The sequence below is a fragment of the Sminthopsis crassicaudata genome, chromosome 6 (genome assembly GCF_048593235.1).
Source record: "Sminthopsis crassicaudata isolate SCR6 chromosome 6, ASM4859323v1, whole genome shotgun sequence".
In the NCBI taxonomy this organism is placed as follows: domain Eukaryota; kingdom Metazoa; phylum Chordata; class Mammalia; order Dasyuromorphia; family Dasyuridae; genus Sminthopsis; species Sminthopsis crassicaudata.
The window spans coordinates 99,371,901-99,393,938 of NC_133622.1; positions in this window are offsets into that span (position 1 = coordinate 99,371,901).

Below are 22,038 nucleotides of genomic sequence, written 5' to 3' on the forward strand. Positions count from 1 at the left end.
CCGATATTTAATTTACAGACCCCCCTTGTGACGCGCAACCCTCCCTCTTTTTTTTTTTTAGGATCCCTCCCCCCTCCCTCCAAGTACCTTCACGTATTCTCCTTTTCCTTTTCCCTTTTCCTCTCCCCCCTTTTAATGAGGTGAGAGAAAATTCTCTGAAAAACAAATATGTTAATTATTTACACTTTGAGCCTCTCCTGATGAGAGTAAGATTCACACAATGATTCTCCCCCTCACTAAGTTCCCTCAGATATGATGTATTTTCTATGCCTCTTCCTGGGATGTAGTTTCCCTCTTTTTAACATTCCTTCCCCTTTTTCTGAACCGACCTCCTTCCCTTTACTACACCCCCCTTTTTTTCTTTTATATCAGTAAAATCAAATTATCCTTGAGTACTTTTTATATACCCACAACAGAGTTACAGTTCTCAAGGGTTCTGTGTACCTTTTTCTGTGTCTCTTCAGTCTTGTGGATGTAGATCAAAATTTTTGTTTAAGTCTGGTTTTTTTCTTAGAAACATATAGAATTCCTCTATTTCATTGAATGATCATCTTCTTCCATGGAAAAAGATGCTAAACTTAGCTGGGTAGTTCATTCTTGGTTGCAGTCCTTGATCTTTTGCCTTATGGAATATCAGGTTCCAGGCCCTTCTGTCTTTTAATGTGGAGGCAGCCAGATCTTGGGTGACCCTTATTGTGGCACCTTGGTATTTAAATTGTTTTTTTCTAGCTGCTTGCAAGATTTTCTCCTTTGTGTGGTAATTCTGCAGCTTAGCCACTACATTCCGTGGTGTTCTTTTTTTAGGGTCTATTTCAGAAGGGGTTCGGTGAATTCTTTCCACATCTACTTTCCCTTCTGTTTCTATTATCTCTGGACAGTTCTCTTTGATGATTTCCTGTAAAATAGAATCTAGGCTCTTTTTTTTGGTCATAGTTTTCGGGAAGTCCAATGATCCACAGATTATCTCTCCTAGATCTATTTTCCAGGTCTATAGATTTTCCCAGTAAGTATTTGACGTTGTTCTCCAGCTTCTCATTTTTTTTGTTTTGTTTGACTGATTCTTGGGTTCTCTGTGAATCATTCATTTCTATTTGTTCCATCCTGACTTTTAAGGAGTTATTTTCTTCTTTCACAGTTTTTAGTTCTTTTTGTAAATGCCCAATTTCGTTTTCAAATGAATTATTTTGCTCTATTGAATTTTTTTTCCATTTCCCTAATTTTTTTTTTTTGAGAATTATTTTCTTTTTCCAATTCAGAAATTCTATTTTCTTGAGATTTTTTTATCTTTTCCAATTCAGAAATCCTACTTTCTTGTGTTTTTTTAACCTTTTCTAATTCATAAATTTTGTTTCCCTGCATCTCCTGTGAATTCTTTATTTTTTCCAACTCCAATTTCAGGACGTTGTTATTCTCTATCATAGCTTCCCTTTCCTTTCCCCATTTTTCTTCAAACTCCCTTAATTTTTTAAGAGTTTCTTCTAGGAGAGAGTTATGTGATGGGGGGCAGGAATCGTTCCCCTTTAGGTTGTTATCTGCTGTCTCTCTGCTGTTAACTTCCTCGGGGTTGGATACCCGCTCTTTCTCTGTATAGAAGGAATCTATAATTTTTCTGGCTTTTTTGCTCATATTTAAAAAATCTTTTGGGGTCTGTCCCTGGGGTAGGAAATTATTTATTTACTTCTTTACCAGCTTCCTCCCCGACCGGATGGATGCAGCGGCTCCTGCACCTGAGCTAAGATAGAGCTCTGGGAGAGAGTTCCCCACCCCCTCCCTGGAAGTGCCTCAGAGGTGATTAGCACTGCTGTGCCCGAGGGCGCTGAACAGTAAAGACAGCACAAAGCCCAGCCTATGTGGCCGGGTGGGGCGTGGATGTCTGCAGCAGGTGACGAGAAAAGCCCCTGTGCTCAAACTGGAAGTGTCTGCCAGAAACCGTGGCCCCTAGTTCAAAGGTTCTGCTTCTCTGGGACTTCCTGGAGCTGAGTTCCACTCCCTCCAGCTAAACTAGGCAGTGTGAATTGCCTTGGGCCGTATCCACCCGCTTGTCAATCTCTTAACTATTCTCAGGTGGTAGCTGAGGCCACACCCCCTGGTGCCGAGATCTGCTCAGTCACCTCCAGGATCCGGGGAAAATCTAATCTGAGTTTTTAAAGTATTTTGGCTTTCTCTTCTGAACTGCTAAATAATTAGCAGAGAAGAGCTAACAGCCTGTGCCAGATTCCTTTATCTCAGTGGCTTCTCTGATCCCAGAGCCCTTCCCAGTGTGATGGGCAGAGTATGCTAGCACCCAGCCGTCTGTGCTGGCCTCTCTTCTTCATCCCCTGGGGACTGACCTTTTCTGTTGAAACTCCAGATTCTCTTCAGCTGGTAAGTCGTGCTTCCAGTCCTTGTGGTATCTATCAGTCCTTGGCTTATTTTGAGACTTAATTTATCTAATTGGTTGTGAGGGAGTGAGGACGTTCACAGAGTCGTGTGTTTCTTCTCCGCCATCTTGGCTCCGCCCCCCAATTTCTGTTGGTCATTTCTTACAGAACAATAATATTCCATATTATTCATATACCACAATTTATTAGGCCAATCTCCAATTGATGGGCATCCACGTAGTTTCCAGTTTCTGGCCACCACAAAGAGGGCTGCCATAAACATTCTTGCACATACAGGTTCCTTTACCTTCTTTAAGATCTCTTTGGGATACAAACCAAGTAAGTAGCAATACTGCTGAGTCAAAGGGTATGTACGGTTTGATAACTTTTTGAGCGTAGTTCCAAATTGTTAGGATTACTAGGTGAGAACTCAGGTTGTCTGGACAGTGACAAGGTGAGAATTCAGGTTGTCTGGGCGATTACAAGGTGAGAACTCAGGTTGACTTGATAGAAGGAGCAAGCTCATTGGCTGAAGTGGTTCTTCCCAGAAGCCCTTGCATTATCCCACGCCCATTCTCTGGGAGGATAAAAGAGACAACAGTGGGCCTGGAAAGTCAGTCTGCCTGGAGAAGGATAAGAGCTGGAGGAGATTCAGAGCCAGGATTCAAGGAGAAGACTCTGCACTACATCTGGCTTGACGCATCTCTCTGCAGGAACGGAAGTCGGCTCTCTGAAGGAAGGGAAGTCACTTCTCTGGACAAGAGTTAACAGCAACTGCCTGGAGACAACGGTTCACTACAGGAAGAAGAATCTGTCTGAGAGATTTGAGTAGACACAGCAGATCTCTTCCCAGAGAGCGATTGGCAGCTTCTGGAGACGACAGCGCACTACACCAAATGGCTCTCCAGAATGGCTTGATATATTCACAGTTCCACCAAAAATGTATCAGAGTCCCTGTTTTCCCACAAATCCTCAAACATTCTGCATTACCTTTCCCTGTCATTCTAACCAATCTGACAGGTGTGTAGTGGTATCTGAGAGTTGTCTTAATTTGCATTTCTCTGATTAATAATGATTTGAAGCATCTTTTCTTTTCTTTTTTTTATTTATAAGGTTTTTTTTGACAGTATATATGCATGAGTAATTTTTTAATAACATTATCCATTGTATTCATTTTTTCCAAATTATCCCCTCCCTCTCTCTACTCCTTCCCCTAGATGACAGGCAATCCCATACATTTTATATGTGTTAAAATAAAACCTAGATACAATATATGTGTGTAAACCATTTTCTTGTTGCACATTAAGTATTAGATTCCAAAGGTATAAGTAACCTGGGTAGATAGACAGTAGTGCTAACAATTTCCATTCACTTCCCAGCATTCCTTCTCGTGGTGTAGTTGTTTCTGTCCATCATTGATCAACTGGAAGTTACTTGGATCTTCTATATGTTGAAGATATCCACTTCCATCAGAATACATCCTCATATACAGTATCATTGTTGAAGTGTACAGTGATCTTCTGGTTCTGCTCGTTTCACTTAGCATCAGTTGATGTAAGTCTCTCCAAGCCTCGCTGTATTTCTCCTGTTGGTTGAGGCCTTTATCAGAACCTTTAACTGTAAAAATGTTTTCCCAATTGGTTAATTCCCTTCTAATCTTGTTTGCATTAGTTTTGTTTGTGCAGAAACTTTTAATTTGGTGTAATCAAAATTTTCTCTTTTGTGATCAATAATGGTCTCTAGTTCTCCCTTGGATAGAAACTCCTTCCTTCTCCACAATTTCCAGTTTTGCCAGAAGTTTTTGTCAAATAATGAATTCTTATCCCAAAATTTGGGATCTTTGGGTTTATCACACACTAGATTGCTAGTTTTATTCACTATCTTGCCCTGTGAACCTAACCTATGCCTCTGATCAACTAGTCTATTTCTTAGCAATTCCAAATGGTTTTGGTGACTGTTGCTTTATAATACAGTTCTAGATCAGGTACAGCTAGACCAACTTCACTTAATTTTTTTTCATTACTTCCCTTGACATTCTCGACCTTTTGTTGTTCCATATGAATTCTGTTGTTATTTTTACTAGGTTATTAAAAAAGTTTCTTGGAAGTCTGATTGGTATAGCACTAAATAAATAGATTAGTTTAGGGAGTATTGTCATCTTTATTATATTCGCTCGGCCTATCCAAGAGCACTGATTGTCTTTCCAATTATTTAAATCTGACTTTATTTTTGTGGCAAGTGTTTTGTAATTTTGCTCATATAATTCCTGACTCTCCTTTCGTAGATATATTCCCAAATATTTTATACTATCGACCATTATTTTGAATGGAATTTCTCTTTGTATCTCTTGCTGTTGGATTATGTTGTTAATGTATAAAAATGCTGAGGATTTATGTGGATTTATTTTGTATCCTGCATGTTTGCTAAAATTCTGAATTATTTCTAATAGCTTTTTAGCAGAGTCTTTGGGGTTCTCATGTCATCTGTGAAAAGTGATAATTTGATTTCCACATTTCCTACTCTAATTCCTTGAATCTCTTTCTCGGCTCTTATTGCCCAGGCTAGAGTTTCTAGTACTATATTTAAAAGTAATGGTGATAATGGGCAACCTTGTTTCACTCCTGATCTTACTGGGAAAGGTCCAGTTTATCTCTATTGCATATTATGCTTACTGATGGTTGTAAATATACACTCCTGATTATTCTAAGGAATAGTCCATTTCTTCCTAAACTCTCAAGCGTTTTTAGAAGGAATAGATGCTAGATTTTATGAAATGCTTTTTCTACATTTATTGAGATGATCATGTGTTTTTATTAATTTGATTATTAATATGGTCAATTATACTAATAGTTTTCCTAATATTAAACCAGGCCTGCGTTCTTGGTATAAATCCTACTTGATCATAGTGTATTATCCTGGAGATGATTTTCTGAAGTCTTTTTGCTAATATGTTATTTAAATTTTTACCATCAATTTTCATTAAGGAAATTGATCTATAATTTTCTTTCTCAGTTTTCGATCTACCTGGTTTAGGTATCATTACCATGTCTGTGTCATAAAAGGAGTTTGGTAGGACTCCTTCATCCCCTATTTTTTCAAATAGTTTATATAACATTGGGGCTAATTGTTCTTTAAATGTTTGGTAGAATTGACATGTAAATCCATCTGGTCCTGGGGATTTATTTCCTGGGGAGTTGATTAATAGCTTGTTCTATTTCTTTTTCTGAAATAGGATTATTTAAGCAATTTATCTCCTCCTCTGTTAATCTAGGAAGCCTGTATTTTTGGAGGAAGTCATCTATTTCATTTAAGTTATCAAATTTATTGGCATAAAGTTGGGCAAATTAACTCATTATTTCACTAATTTCCTCTTCATTGGTGGAAAGATCCCCCTTTTCATTTGTAAGACTAACAATTTAATTTTCCTCTTTCCTTTTTCTGATCAGATTTACTAAAGGTTTATCTATTTTATTGGCTTTTTCATAAAACCAACTCTTGGTTTTATTTATTAATTCAATAGTTTGTTTTTTTTTTACTTTCAATATTATTGATTTCTCCTTTTAATTTTTGTATTTCAAGTTTAATTTTTGGTTGGGGGTTTTTAATTTGGTCTTTTTCTAGCTTTTTAAGTTGCAGGCCCAATTCGTTAATCTTCTCTTTCTCTATTTTCTTCAAATAAGCCTCTAAAGATATAAAATTTCCCCTTATTACCACTTTAGCTGCATCCCACAGATTTTGTTATGATGTCTCATCATTGTCATTATCTTGGGTGAAATTATTAATTGTTTCTATAATTTGCTGTTTCACCCAGTCATTCTTTAAGATGAGATTATTCAGTTTCCAATTACTTTTTGGTCTATTTACTCCTAACTTCTTACTGAATGTAGCTTTTATTGCATTGTTATCTGAGAAGAAGGCATTTATTATTTCTGCGATCCTACATTTAATTTTGAGATCTTTATATCCTAAAATATGGTCAATTTTTGTATAGGATCCATGTACTGCTGAGAAGAAAGTATATTCCTTTCTATCGCCATTCAGTTTTCTCCAAAGGTCTATCATACCTAGGTTTTTCTAATGTTCTATTTACTTTTTAAATTTCTTTCTTATTTGTTTTGTGGTTTGATTTGTCTAAATCTGAGAGTGCAAGGTTGAGAAATTATAAAAAAATCAAACTTGAAATACAAAAATTAAAAGGAGAAATGAATAATATTGAAAGTAAAAAAAAAACAAACTATTGAAGTAATAAATAATTATTAATATTATATTATCCTATTATAGTTTTACTGTCTATTTCTTCTTGCAATTCTCTTAACTTTTCCTTTAGAAAGTTATGTGCTATACCACTTGGTTCATATATGTTTAGTATTGATATGGCTTAGTTTCCTGTAAAATAGAATCTAGGCTCTTTTTTTGGTCATAGTTTTCGGGAAGTCCAATGATCCTTAGATTATCTCTCCTAGATCTATTTTCCAGGTCTATAGATTTTCCCAGTAAGTATTTGATGTTATTCTCCAGCTTTTCATTTTGTTGTTGTTGTTGTTGTTTTGTTTGACTGATTCTTGGGTTCTCTGTGAATCATTCATTTCTATTTGTTCCATCCTGATTTTTAATGAGTTATTTTCTTCATTCACATTTTTTAGTTCTTTTGTATATGTCAAATTGAGTTTTTAAATGAATTATTTTGCTCTATTGAATTTTTTTTCCATTTCCCTAAATTTTTTAGAGAATTCTTTTCTTTTTCCAATTCAGAAATCTTACTTTCTTGAGAAGTTTTTTTATCTTTTTCAATTCAGAAATCCTACTTTCCTTTGATTTTTTAAACCTTTCTAATTAACAAATTTTGTTTCCCTGCATCTCCTGTGAATTCTTTATTTTTTCCAACTCAAATTTCAGAACGTTGTTATTCTCTATCATAGCTTCTCTTCCCTTTCCCCACTTTTCTTCAAACTCTCTTAACTTTTTATAGTCTCTTCTAGGTGAGAGTTATGTGATGGGGGGCAGGTATCTTTCCCCTTTAGGCTGTTATCTGCTGACTCTCGCTATTAACTTCATTGGGGTTGGATACCCGTTCTTTCTCTGTGTAGAAGGAATCAATGGTTCTCTTTAGCTTTTTACTCATGGTTAAAAAATCTTTTGGGGGTCTCTCCTTGGGGTAAGAAGTTTATTTATTTATTTCTTTACCAGTTTCCTCCCAGACTGAATGGATGTCATGGCCCCTGTGCCTGATCTAAGAGATAGCTCTGGGAGAGAGTTCCCCTCCCCCTTCCTGGAAGTGCCTCAGAGGTGATTAATATGGCTGAACTGTGAGGGTTGCCCAGTGAAGGACCTCTCTGTGTGTCCTAGAGACTTCCCTGAGGTTTAAGACTGAACAGTAAAGGGGACACAAACCCCAGCCAATGCATCCCGTGGAGTGTGAATATCAGCAGCTGAAGTGAAAAGCCCCTGCACTCAAACTGGAAGTGTCTGCCCAGAAACTGCGGTCCCTATTTCAAAGGTTTTGCTTCTCTGGGACTTCAGTGGCTGAGTTCCACAGCCTCCATCCAAACCAGGCACTATGTGAATTAGATATTTCCTTGGGCGGTGTCCCCACTGTTCAACCTCTTAACTACACCAAGGTGAAGCCCTGGCCAGTAGAAAGTGGATGCACAGCCATGCTGAGATCTGTTAGGTCACTTCTGGATTGGGGTGGTTCTAGTGTCTGGCTTTATATTTTAAAGTGGCTTGATTTCTCTTCTGAACTGCTGTTTTACAAGCAGAGAAGAGCTAACAGCATGTGCCAGATTCTTTTATCTCAGTGGCTTCTCTGATCCCAGAGATTTCCCCATCTCAAGCAGTGCAGTGTGCTAGCACTTAACTGTGTCTGTGCTGGCCTTTTTTCTTCCTCCCCTGGGAACCGACCTTTTCTGTTGAAACCCCAGATTCTCTTCAGCTGGTAATTTGTGCTTCCAGTCCTTGTGGTTTCAGTATTATTTTTGAGGCTGATTTAACTAATTGGTATTGAGAGAAGAAGGGAGCTTACAAAATTGCGTCTATCTTCTCTGCCATCTTGGCTTCGCCCCCCTGAAGCATCTTTTCATATGACTAGAAATAGTTTCAATTTCTTTATCTAAGAATTGTCTGTTCATATCCTTTGACCATTTATTAATTGGAGACTGGCTTAATTTCTTATGTATTAGAGTCAATTCTCTATATATTTTGGAAATGAGGCCTTTATCTGAACCTTTGACTGTAAAAATGTTTTCCCAGTTTATTGTTTCCCTTCTAATCTTATCTGCATTGATTTTGTTTGTACAAAACCTTTTCAATTTGATATAATCAAAGCTTTCTACTGTGTGATCAATAATGATCTCTAGTTCCTCCTTGGACACGAATTCATTTCTCTTCCACAGGTCTGAGAGGTAAACTATCCTATGTTCCTCTAATTTATCTATAATCTCATTCTTTATTCCCAGGTCATGAACCCATTTTTAAATTACGCATTTTTTTATTAACTTTTTAATTATAACATTTTCTTTGGCAGTACATATGGACAGGTAATTTTTGTTTTGTTTTGTTTTGTTTACAACATTATCCCTTGTACTCCCTTCTATTCCGAGTTTTTCCCCTCCTTCCTTCCACCCCCTCCCCTGGATGGCGGGCATTCCCAAACATATTAAATATCTTATAGTATATCTTACATACAATATATATGTGCAGAACTGAGTTTTGTTGTTGTTGTTGCAAAGGAAGGATTGTTTTAACAAGATAAAAATAATCTGGGAAGAGAAACAAAACAAAAACAAAAATAAACAAAAACAAACAAAAAACAAACAAACAAACAAACAAACAAACAAACAAAAACAATGCTCACAATTTACACTCATTTCCCAGTGTTCCTTTTCTCGAAGTACCTGATTCTGTCCATCATTGATCAATTGGAAAAACAAACAAACAAACAAACAAACAAAAAAAAAAAAAACAATGCTCACAATTTACACTCATTTCCCAGTGTTCCTTTTCTCGAAGTACCTGATTCTGTCCATCATTGATCAATTGGAATTAGATTAGCTCTTCTCTATGTTGAAGATATCCACTTCCATCAGCATATATCCTCGTACAGTATCATTGTTGAAGTGTATAATGATCCCCTAGTTCTGCTCGTTTCACTCAGCATCAGTTGATGTAAATCTCTCCAAGCCTCTCTGTATTCCTCCTGTTGGTCATTTCTTACAGAACAATAATATTCCATAACATTCATATACCATAGTTTACCCAACCATTCTCCAATTGATGGACATCCATTCATTTTCCAGCTTCTAGCCACTATGAAAAGGGCTGCCCCCAACATTTTGACACATACAGGTCCCTTTCCCTTCTTTAGTATTTCCTTGGGATATAAGCCCAGTAGAAGTACGGCTGGGTCAAAGGGTATGCACATTTTGATAAATTTTGGGGCATAATTCCAGATTGCTCTCCAGAATGATTGGATTCTTTCACAACTCCACCAACAATGCATCAGTGTCCCAGTTTTCCCACAGCCACTCCAACATTCATCAATATTTGTTCCTGTCATCTTACCCAATCTGACAGGTATGTAGTGGTATCTCAGAGTTGTCTTAATTTGCATTTCTCTGATCAATAGTGATTTGGAACACTCTTTCATATGAGTGGAAATAGTTTTTAATTTCATCATCTGAAAATTGTCTGTTCATATCCTTTGACCATTTATCAATTGGAGGATGGCTTGATTTCTTATAAATTAAAGTCAATTCTCTGTATATTTTGGAGATGAGGTCTTTATCAGAACCTTTAACTGTAAAAATGTTTTCCAAATTTGTTACTTCCCTTCTAATCTTGTTTGCATTAGTTTTGTTTGTGCAGAAACTTTTTAGTTTGGTGTAATCAAAATTTTCTATTTTGTGATCAATAATGGTCTCTAGTTCTCCCTTGGACACAGATTCCTTCCTCCTCCACAAGTCTGAGAGGTAAACCATCCCATGTTCCTCTAATTTATTTATGATTTTATTCTTTATGCCTAAATCTTGGACCCATTTTGATCTTATCTTAGTATGTGGTGTTAAATGTGGATCAATGCCTAGTTTCTGCCATATTAATTTCCAATTTTCCCAGCAATTTTTGTCAAACATTGAGTTCTTATCCCAAAGGCTGGGGTCCTTGGGCTTCTCAAACACTAGATTGTTAGAGTTATTGATTATTTTGTCCTTTGGACCTAACCTATTCCACTGATCAACTAGTATATTTCTTAGCAATACCAAATGGTTTTGGTAACCGCTGCTTTATAATATAATTTTAGATCTGGTAGAGCTTAGACTATAAAGTTCTTAAAAATTAACCTAGTTATCAAGGGGAAATTCTGAAAGTTATTGAGGTTAGGTACATCTTAGGAAAATTAATTTGGGAACTACATAGAAAAGGCAAAAAAGAGGAATGCAGACCAGTTAAAAAGAAATAATCCAGATGAAAAATGATGAACTGGAGGTGTGGTTGTGTAAATGGAGAAAATAGGGATGGAAGTAAAATTCATGGAGATCAAATCAGGACTAAGCAACTCTGACTCTATATGATGATTGAGAGAAAGTAAGCCTCAGTAACTAGAAAAATGCCCTTGACAAAAATAAGTAAATAGAGAAAAACTGGATTTAGGGGGAAGTAATAATTAGTCCTGTTTTAGACATGATCACTTTGAGATCTCTATAGGTTATTTATGTGGCTATTCATATCCAGTAACTAGTTGTCATTGTGGGATTGGAACACAACTGAAAAAAAAATTAATGGACTTGTAACTTGTCTACATAAAGATGATAAATAAATATATGTGAATTCATGAAGTTTTCAGAAAAGGAAGTAGAGAAAAGTATAAGCGTCTTAGAATAGAGCCTTGGTGTTTATTCACTCACAAAGAGAAATAAATAAATAAATATGTATGTATATATAATGACCAAAATGAAAGCAATAGAGAAGCATAGTCATCTAAGGTTGAAGAGAATCCAGGACATAGCAATGTCTTGAAAACCTAAAAAGGAAAGGATATTTAAGAGGAGGGACTAATTAGTACTGTCTAAACTTGCAAAAACATCAGTGAGGTGTGAGGAAAGCCATTGAATTTAGCACTGAAAAAATAATTTGATGAGCAACATTTCAAAGGGTTAAGAAATAAATTAGCCGGGAGAAACTTGAGACAAGGAATATTAGTTGAATTGTATTTTAGAAACAGTGTGGGATGGTCAACATGGGAATTCATAGGATAAAGTTGAAGGAAGTAGTAGGAACAGGTGAAAGTTTTTGGTATTTATTCATTTTTTTTTTAATTTTCTCCCCATTGGGATTTTTAGGAATAAGACAAATATGAAGTTTTTGTATATAACATGGAAGGAGACATTAGACAAAGATTAAGCATCTCTGTTCTTCAATTAATATTATTTTAGAAGTTTTCCTTATAAAAGAAGCAAATTGGGGGGTGGAACCAAGATGGCACAGAAGATTCCAATTCAAATTTCAGGACGTTGTTACTCTCTAGCATAGCTTCTCTTTCCTTTGCCCATTTATTTTCTAACTCTCTTTTCAGGTCTTTAATAGTCTCTTCTAGGAGAGAGTTATGTGATGGTGGCCAGGTAACAATCCCCTTCAGGATATTATCTGGAGACTGTCTGCTATTAGCTTCCTCAAGGTTAGAAATCCACTTTTTCTATATAGAAGCTGTCAATAGTTCTCTTCAATTTCTTACTCATTTTTAAAAACCTGTGGGGTCTGCTTTCTCAGTAGGCGGTTAACAGCTTCCTCTACAGAACAGAGATATGGAAGGCAGCTGTCTTGTGAACAGGGTGGAAAAGGTACGAGGGTGCTCTGGGAGAGAGTTCCCTCCCCACCACCAGAAGTGATTCAGAGCTGGGCTGCGGGTGTACCCAGTGAAGAACCCCCTCTGTGTAGCCTAGCTATTGCCCTAAGGCTAGAGGCTGAACAGTGAAAGTGTCACAATCCCTGGCCAAAGCCCCCATGGGGCCTTGGATATTAGCAGGTGACCGGCAAATATCCCTGGAGCACAGACCTCTTTTTCTGCCCTAGGAAGCACAGTCACTGTTGTGCTGCTGTAGAAGTTCCACTGCCTTGGGACGAGCCCTATACTGTGAGATTAGGCTGCCCCAGGCTGTGTCCCCCCCCCACTGCCTTACAGGTTCTTAATTGTCCCAAGGAAAAGCCCTGGACAGCAGAAGGCATGCCGGGATTTGTGCTATCTCACTTCTGGTTTGGGGTAGCTATAAGCAGTTTCTGGCATTTTTGTTGTTGTTGTTTTTTTTTATAGTGGCTTGACTTATCTGCTGGTCTGCTCTTTTGCAAGCAGAGTAGAACTATCAGCCTATGCCAAAATCCTCTATCTCGGTAGCTTTTCTAACCCCAGAAGCCTCTCCATCCTGATTGGCACAGTAAGCTACCCTTTAATATATCACTGTCTGTGCTTGTCCTTTTCCCCCTCCCTTCATTAAAGACTTTTCTGGTGAAGTTCCAGATTCTCTTCAGCTGATATGTGGTTATGTTTCTAATCTTTGTGATTTTTACCAGTCCAGCATTATTTTTGAGGCTGAATTAAATAATTGGTATTGAGAGTAAGAGAAAGTTTAGAAATTCACTTGCATCTTCTCTGCCATCTTGGTTCTGCCCCTCACCTTCTTTTCTTCATTTTAAATATCTATAAAAATGTTTATATTAATTTGCTTTATCTTTCCTGTTAAATTTTATATACATATGTATATATATATACACACACACACATATATATATATATGTATGTGTGTGTATGTGTATATAGACAGAGAGATATAGATAAAAATGTATTTATCTATAAATATATACACACATATATAGACACACATTAGAAACACACATATATTTTAAAAGAAAAATGTAAAATGTTGTTTAGAGTAAATTTTATGATATAAGTACGTACATTCATATAACATCAACAGGACAGAAGCAAGGAAGTAATTAATATTTTGTTTTTTGGCATTGTCTACTGGCACATTTTCTTGCAATAGGTGAAAATAATAAACAGTTCTTAAATGAATGTATGGATTAATCATTTTCAAAGCTGATTTAGAGAAAAAAGCATGGTAAAGTATATAAAGAGCCTATTCTGGAATTAGGAAAAACAGGGTGCACATCTTATCCTTTGCACAGAGCAATAAGTTTTGTGATCCTGGGCAAGTCCTTTACCTTCTCAGTGCCCATAGATAATTCTCAAAGACTAAGACAAATTGGTAGCCTTCATCAGTAAAAGGAATTCTTATGCTGTTTCCTACAACACCCCTTTCCCCAAAAAGTCGTAGGTCTGAACCAAAAAAGAAAAAAAAATAGATTTACCTTCATATTTGCAAGGACATTTCCCTTCTCTGATAATCTGACTTCCACACATTTCTTCCACTAGTTAGTATAAGTCACTGCCTCTTCCCCAGAAAATGATTAGTTTTATGAGTGATAATAATGTAGGGTACAATTGGAAGATTAATGTATTGTTATGGTTGTTGTGCTTGCAGTCAAGAAAGTGACTCATTGTTATTCTATTTATTATTTATAGATTACATGGTGGGTGAGTAGAAAGAAGGAGAAAGGGAATTTGCAAACTAAAATCAATACAAATAATAAAAGCTTCTCAAAAAAGAAATCCCAGGGTACTTCTGTCTCTGTCTCTATTGCTGTATCTCCCTCCTTCTCCCTTCTTCATCTCTTTTGCTCTGTCCTGCCTTCTTGCATTCTCTGTACTAAACATCTAGAAATATTCTTTATGGAGAAGTATTTAAATGTCCTGCACTATCACCATCATTTCTGTATTTCTGGGATTTTTACCTTAATTATGAGTGATCCTTTCAAACTTTCCCTTTTTAAAGCTAGCAGGGAATATATTTCATTTTTTTTTTCTCACTCTCTAGCCAACTAGAAGTGTCCTGCAAAGAAGACAAGTAACTCCAAATATGCATTCAGGTGTGCATGTGTGAGTGCATATTTGTAGTAAATAGTCCTAACAGTGAAATTTTCCTGAACCTTCACTATTCCTGTTTTCTTCTGTAGACTATAGCCCAAGGTAAAATAACTTCTTCCTTAGGAATTAAGGGGTGGGGGCCACAGAAGGAAGACAAGTATTTTTATTTATAAGTGTTTGCTTTCACAACACTAAAGTCACAAGTTGAGAATACAGTGGCTATTTTAAGATATCTTGATTTACATTAAGGATTGTTCTCATTGTTCACTAACTCCATAATCTTTCTGCTTTCTACACAAATTCCCATGGAGGAAAAGTTTACCAAATGACATATAAATTGAAAGATAAAATCCAGGTGAGTATTGTGTGCAACATACATTGCCGTCATTCGATTTGACAGTATAGATATTTTTGACAACAAATCATGAATTTTGGTTTCTTCAACTAATGAATTTACTTTCCTAAGTGCATGGAGAGAAGTTCTAGATTTCAGGAAAACCAGATTCAAGTTATGATTCTAATATATAGTAAGTGTGCCTGGGAAAAGTTAATTAACTGTTGACTGCAATGAAAACCATAAAAGTCACACTGGTGCTCTGAATTTCTGGGGCAGGCATTGGATGGAAGAATAGCTTGGATGAGTAGATTCTCTATACAGATGACATTACAAGTTAAACATCACACTTTAAACCCTTCCCCCTGTAAAAAAAAGTGAAACCTTCTATTTAAATATAGAATGATTAAGCTACAGGGACCTTAGAAATTATCTAATCTGTTCTCCTTCATTTTACAGAAAAGAAACAGGTTATGTGACTTGCTTAGAATCAGACAATTAGTAAATAGCAGAGCTAGGAATCAAACCTAGATTTACTGCAGGCTTTATCCATTAGACTGCATGATATTTTCTATATAACCTTCATTCTCAGTGTACAACATATCAGGGATTCACCATCACAAAAAAAATAATAAAAATAAAAATAAAAAATAAAAAAACATGAAGTACAATGGGGAAACACTAAGTAATCTAGGTAACAGAAAAGATAGATTATCTTTCAAGATAGTTTATCCTAAAGGCACTCATGCACTCATCTAGGGAGAGCAATCATTTAAAGCAGGTGAGTAGTAAAGAATGTTGGGTTTATTTATGTCACTACTTCTTTACCTCCTGAAGGGAGAAAGTGCTGTTAAAAATAATAACAATAACATAACAAAACCTCTTAAGTGGGCTGGTCAATTTCCTGTTGTTAGGTACTAAGATCAATGCAAACCAGCAACCTGTTGGCTAATATTTCTAACATAAATCTGAGAATAGAAGGATTGTTCTCTGTCAGTGAAATACAAGTACTTCAGCACATTTTCATTGACTTTGCTTCTCAATGTAAAACAGGTAGGAAGTATTTGTACATAAAATTTTAGAGATGAGAATAAACTTTTCCTGTGTCAAAATTATAACTCTAAATGTCTTCCCATTATTTATCTTTCCTTCTTTCCTTCCTTCTCATTTATTTATGTATTTATTTTCTGACTTTTAAATTTTTGCATGCATCTTTATTTTCTTTTTTCTATCTTCTATCATTCTCTAATACATCACTAACTAACTAACTATCTTTCTACATAATTTAGTCTATCTGACTTATTCAGTGTGAATATGCATCAGCTACAAAGGGTCCAGCCCTACTGATGATTTGAATGGAATTTTTAATGCACTTGATTTTTCTTTTTTTATTAATTTTATAATTATACATTATTGACAGTAGATATGCATGAGTAATTTTTATAACATTATCCTTGTATTCATTTTTCCAGATTTTCCCCTCCCTCCCTCTACTCCCTCCCCTAGATGACAGGCAATCTCATACATTTTACATGTGTTAGAGTATAACCTAGATATACTATGTGTGTAAATCCAATTTTCTTGTTGCATGTTAAGTATATTGGATTCATAAGGTATAAGTAACCTGGGTAGATAGACAGCAGTGCTAATATTTTACATTCAATTCCCAGTGTTCCTTCTCTGGATGTAGTTGTTTCTGTCCATCATTGATCAGCTGGAAGTGAGTTGGATCTTCTTTATATTGAAGATATCCACTTCCATCAGAATACATTTTCATACAGTATTGTTGCTGAAGTGTATAGTGATCTTCTGATTCTGCTCATTTCACTCAGCATCAGTTCATGAAAGTCTCTCCAAGCTTTTCTGGATTCATCCTGCTGGTCATTTCTTACAGAACAATAATATTCCATAACCTTCATATACCACAATTTACCCAACCATTCTCCAGTTGATGGACATCCATTCATCTTCCAGTTTCTAGCCCCTACGAATAGAGCTGCTACAAACATTTTGGCACACATAGGTCCCTTTCCCTTCTTTAGTATTTCTTTGGGATATAAGCCCAGTAGTTGCAGTGCTGGATCAAAGGGTATGCACAGTTTGATAACTTTTTGGGCATAGTTCCATATTGTTCTCCAAAATGGCCGGATTCTTTCACAACTCCACCAACAATGTATTAGTGTTCTAATTTTCCCACATCCCCTCCAACATTCCTCATTATTTGTTCCTGTCATCTTAGCCAATCTGACAAGTGTGTAGTGATATCTCAGAGTTGTCTTAATTTGCATTTCTCTGATCAGTGCACTTGATTTTTCTGACCAAATTCTGTTCCCATACTCCTTAGGCCCAATTCTCATGGCTTATTTTATTGGTTTTGGATTTAGGGTAGACACTTTGCCTCTGTAGCTCAGAATTCCCAAGCTTAAGCTATCTACCAGGCTCTTTCCACTTTCCTAATACAAATTATTAAAAATGTGTGCCATCACATGAAGCTAATTTCATAAATAAGAATAGAGAAGCCTAAGAAATAGAAATTATATGATAAATCATCAAAAGATTTCAACAGTTTTCAGATGAAATATTCATAACTATCTATACCCATATCATTAATTTCTAATTTCCTATTGAATGGAAAAATACGAATTCAAATTATTCTGAAATACTACTACATAATTATTAGATTGGCTAATAGGACAGAAAAGGAAAATGACAAATATTGATGAACACATGGAGAAAAAAAACACAAGATCTTAATGCATTGTTGGTAGAGTTGTGAATTGATTCACATTTGATTAAAGACACTAATACTGAGATTCCTATAGTATTTTCTCCTCTTGCCAAGTTAACCCAGTATTCACTGAAAATGGACTCCAACTTGGGTCCACAAAACATACCACATCTGACAAGACTAGACTGAAAACTATTCTGGAAAATCTGAGGGGAAAACAAACAAACAAACAAACAAACTTGAAATATAATTCATAGCATTCAGTAGGCATCAGGATCCAGATAAGTCCTAAAGTTCTAGATAAAGGTTATGCTTAAGAGTTATAGAAAAATTCTATTTTCAATCACTGTTCTTTTTTCACTTTGATCAGACATGTCTGGCAAGAATTCACTCAATTAAAAAGTCATTACATTATTTGAAAATGAGCTTCAATTTGATCTAAAGTCTTTTCCTTTGTGTCAGGAATTATAGTCCTTTTTCCTAGGAAATACACACAGAAACAAGCATGTGCATATATACATATATATGCATGTATGTTTAGTATGTATATTTATATATATTTATATATTTATATATTTATATATATATATATATATATATATATATATATATATATATAACTTAAAAAAGGAATAGAAATTATAAGGTAAAAGTTGCTAGATTTTGAATTAAAGTATATGAATTTAAATTCAAATATTGTTACTTACTACCTGTATGGCCCATTAAATCACTTAGCTCTCTGAGCCTTAATTTCTTCATCTGTAAAATGAGGTTTAGGTATGTCTTGTTAAGATCATTCGAGTTCTTAATTTCTTATTCTTTTATGATAGCAAAGAGCAACTAAACAATATTAAAGATGGGACTAGAACTCAAGTCTTTATACTCTCAACGTGAGGCTAAAATAATGAATCATTGTGCCTCGAATTTTCCCAAAACAATTTTTCATTATTGCTAATGAAAATGATTGCCATTTATATTGAATTTTAAAGTTTACAAAGTGGTTTGTTTAATTTATTATCACATTTGGGTTCACAAACAATCTGAGAGGCAAATGTTTCAGGTATCATTATCAACATTTTATAGATTAATTTTGCAGAAGAGAACACTGAGACTCAGAGTAGTAAAAATACTTGAACAAGATGATTTTGCTCTTTCATGTAATATAAAATGATCATTAAATCATTCTATTAAAACACCATAATGCAAAAGTATTAGTAAATATTTCTGATCTTTAAAAATTAAGTTAGTATATCATTTCATTAGTAATGATGATTATGATCCTGTATATAGCACTTTAAAGTTTCTAAAATGATTCTTGTACTCTAATATATTATTTACTCTCACAAAAACTTTATGAGATAGATTTTGAGGTATTATTCACATTTTATAGATGAATTAATCAATGAAAAAGTATTATTAAATGTCTACTATTTGATAGCACTATACAAAAAAAGACAAATACAATTTTATAAAATCCTGAATGTCAGAGGGGTACATTAACTTAAAAAATTAGAAATATTTACTGATATATTTTCAATGTATTTTTTATTATAATAGCTTTTTTTATTTATAAAACACTTGTATGTAATTTTTCAACATTGCTCCTTGTAAAACCTTTTGTCCAACCTTTCCCCTCTTTCTTGCCACCCCCTTCCCTAGATGTCAGGTAGTCCAATACATGTTAAATATGTAAAATGTATGTTAAATTCAATATATGTATACATACTTATACAGTTATCTTGATGCATGAAAAAGATCAGATCTAGAAAGAAGGTAAAAAAAAAAAAAACCTGAGAAGGAAAACAAATACACAAGCAAACAATAACAGAAAGTGTGGAAATGCAATGTTGGGGTACACACTAATTTCTCATGGGTCTCTCTCTGGGTGTAGCTGATTCTTTTCATTACTGAAAAATTGCAACTGATTTGGATCATCTCATTGTTAAAAGAGAGCAACATCCATCACAAGTGATCATCATATAGTATAGTTGTTGAAGTGTATAATGATCTCCTGGCTCTGCTCATTTCACTTAGCATTAATTCATGTAAGTGTCTTCACGCCTCTCTGAAATCATTTTGCTTGCCATTTCTTACATAATAATATTCTATAACATTCATATACTACAATTTATTCAGCCATTCTCCAATTGATGGACATCCCTTCAATTTCCAGGTTATAGCTACTACAAAAAGGACTGCCAAAAATATTTTTGCACATACAGGTCCCTTTCCCTTCTTTAAGACCTCTTTGGGATATAAGCCCAGTACTAACAATGCTGGATCAAAGGGTATGCACAGTTTGATAACTTTTTGAGCATAGCTCCAAATCATTCTCCAGAATGGTTAGATTTGTTCACAAATCCACCAACAATGCATTAGTGTCCCAGTTTTCCCAATACTCTCCAACATTCATCATTATCTTTTCCTGTCATTTTAGCCAACCTGAGAGATTTGTAGTAGTATCACAGAGTTGTCTTAATTTGCATTTCTCTGATCACTAATGATTTGAAGCACATTATTATATGACGAGAAATAGTTTCAATTTCTTCATCTGAAAATTGTCTGTTCATATTGTTTGACCATTTATCAATTGGAAAATGTGTTGAACTATTATAAATTTGAGTCAATTTTCCATATATTTTGGAAATGAGACCTTTATCAGAAACTTGGATTGTAAAAATGTTTTCCCAGTTTATTGCTTCCTTTCTAATAGTGTCTGCATTAGCTTTTATTTGTACAAAAAACTCTTTAACTTAATTTTGTATTTTGTGATCAATAATGATCTCTAATTCTTTGGTAACAAATTCCTTCCTCCTTCACAAGTTTGAGAGGTAAACTTATAATTTATTTATTATCTCATTCTTAATGTCTAGATCTTGAAACCATTTTGATTTTATCTTGGTATATGGTGTTAACTATGGGTCAATGCCTAGTTTCTGCCATACTAGTTTCCAATTTTCCCAAGAGTTTTTTTGTCAAATAATGAATTATTATCCTAAAGTTGAGTTGGGGTCTTTGTCAAATACTACATTGCTATTGTTATTGACTATTTTTTTCTGTGAACCTAACTTTCACTGATAAACAATCTATTTCTTAGCTAGTATTAAATGGTTTTGATGATCTCGGCTTTATAATATAGTTTTATAGTTTAGATCTGGTGCTGCTAGACCACCTTCATTTGTTTTGGGTTCTTTTTTTTTATTATTAGTTCCATTGAAATTCTTGAACTTTTTTTTTCTTCCAAATGAATTTTGTTGTTTTTTCTAGGTCAGTTAAATAGTTTCTTGGAAGTTTGATTGGTATAGCACTAAATAAATAGATTATTTTAGGTAATATTGTCATCTTTATGACCTATCCAAGGAAACTTAATTTTTTTCCAATTATTTAGATCTGAATTTATTTGTGTGGAAAGTATTTTGTAGTATTTTATAGGTCCTGACTTTCCCCTCATTACCACTTTGGCTGCATCCCACAAATTTTGGTACATCTTCTCATTATTGTCATTCTTTAGGGTGAAATTATTAAATGTGTCTAGGATTTGCTATTTCACCCATTCATTCTTTTTTTTTTTTTTTTAGAATTTTTTTCACAGTATATATGTATGAGTAATTTTTTTAATAATATTATCCCTTGTATTCATTTTTCCAAATTATCCCCCCTCCCTCCATTCCCTCCCCCCGATGACAGGCAATCCCATACATTTTACATGTGTTACAATAAAACCTAGATACAATATATGTGTTTAAATACCATTTTCTTGTTGCACATTAAGTATTAGATTCTGAAGGTATAAGTAACCTGGGTAGATAGACAGTAGTGCTAACAATTTATATTCACTTCCCAGTGTTCCTTCTCTGGGTGTAGTTATTTCTGTCCATCATTGATCAACTGGAAGTGGATTGGATCTTCTTTATGTTGAAGATATCCACTTCCATCAGAATATGTCTTCATACAGCATTGAAGTGTACAGAGATCTTCTGGTTCTATTCATTTCACTCAGCATCAGTCAATGTAAGTCTCTCCAAGCCTCTCTGTATTCCTCCTGCTGGTCATTTCTTACAGAGCAATACTATTCCATAACCTTCATATACCATAATTTACCCAACCATTCTCATATTGATGGGCATCCATTCAACTTCCAGTTTCTAGCCCCTACGAATAGAGCTGCCACAAACATTTTGGCACATACAGGCCCCTTTCCCTTCTTTAGTAATTCTTTGGGATATAAGCCCAGTAGTAGTACGGCTGGGTCAAAGGGTATGCACAGTTTGATAACTTTTTGGGCATAGTTCCAAATTGCTCTCCAGAATGGTTGGATTCTTTCACAACTCCATCAACAAAGTATCAGTGTCCCAGTTTTCCCACATCCCCTCCAACATTCATCATTATTTGTTCCTGTCATCTTAGCCAATCTGACAGGTGTATAGTGGTATCTCAGAGTTGTCTTAATTTGCATTTCTCTAATCAGTAGTGATTTGGAATACTCATATGAGTGGATATAGTTTCAATTTCATCATCTAAGAAGTGTCTGTTCATATCCTTTGACCATTTATCAATTGGAGAATAGTTTGGTTTCTTATAAATTAGGGTCAGTTCTCTATATATTTTGGAAATGAGACCTTTGTCAGAATCTTTAACTTTA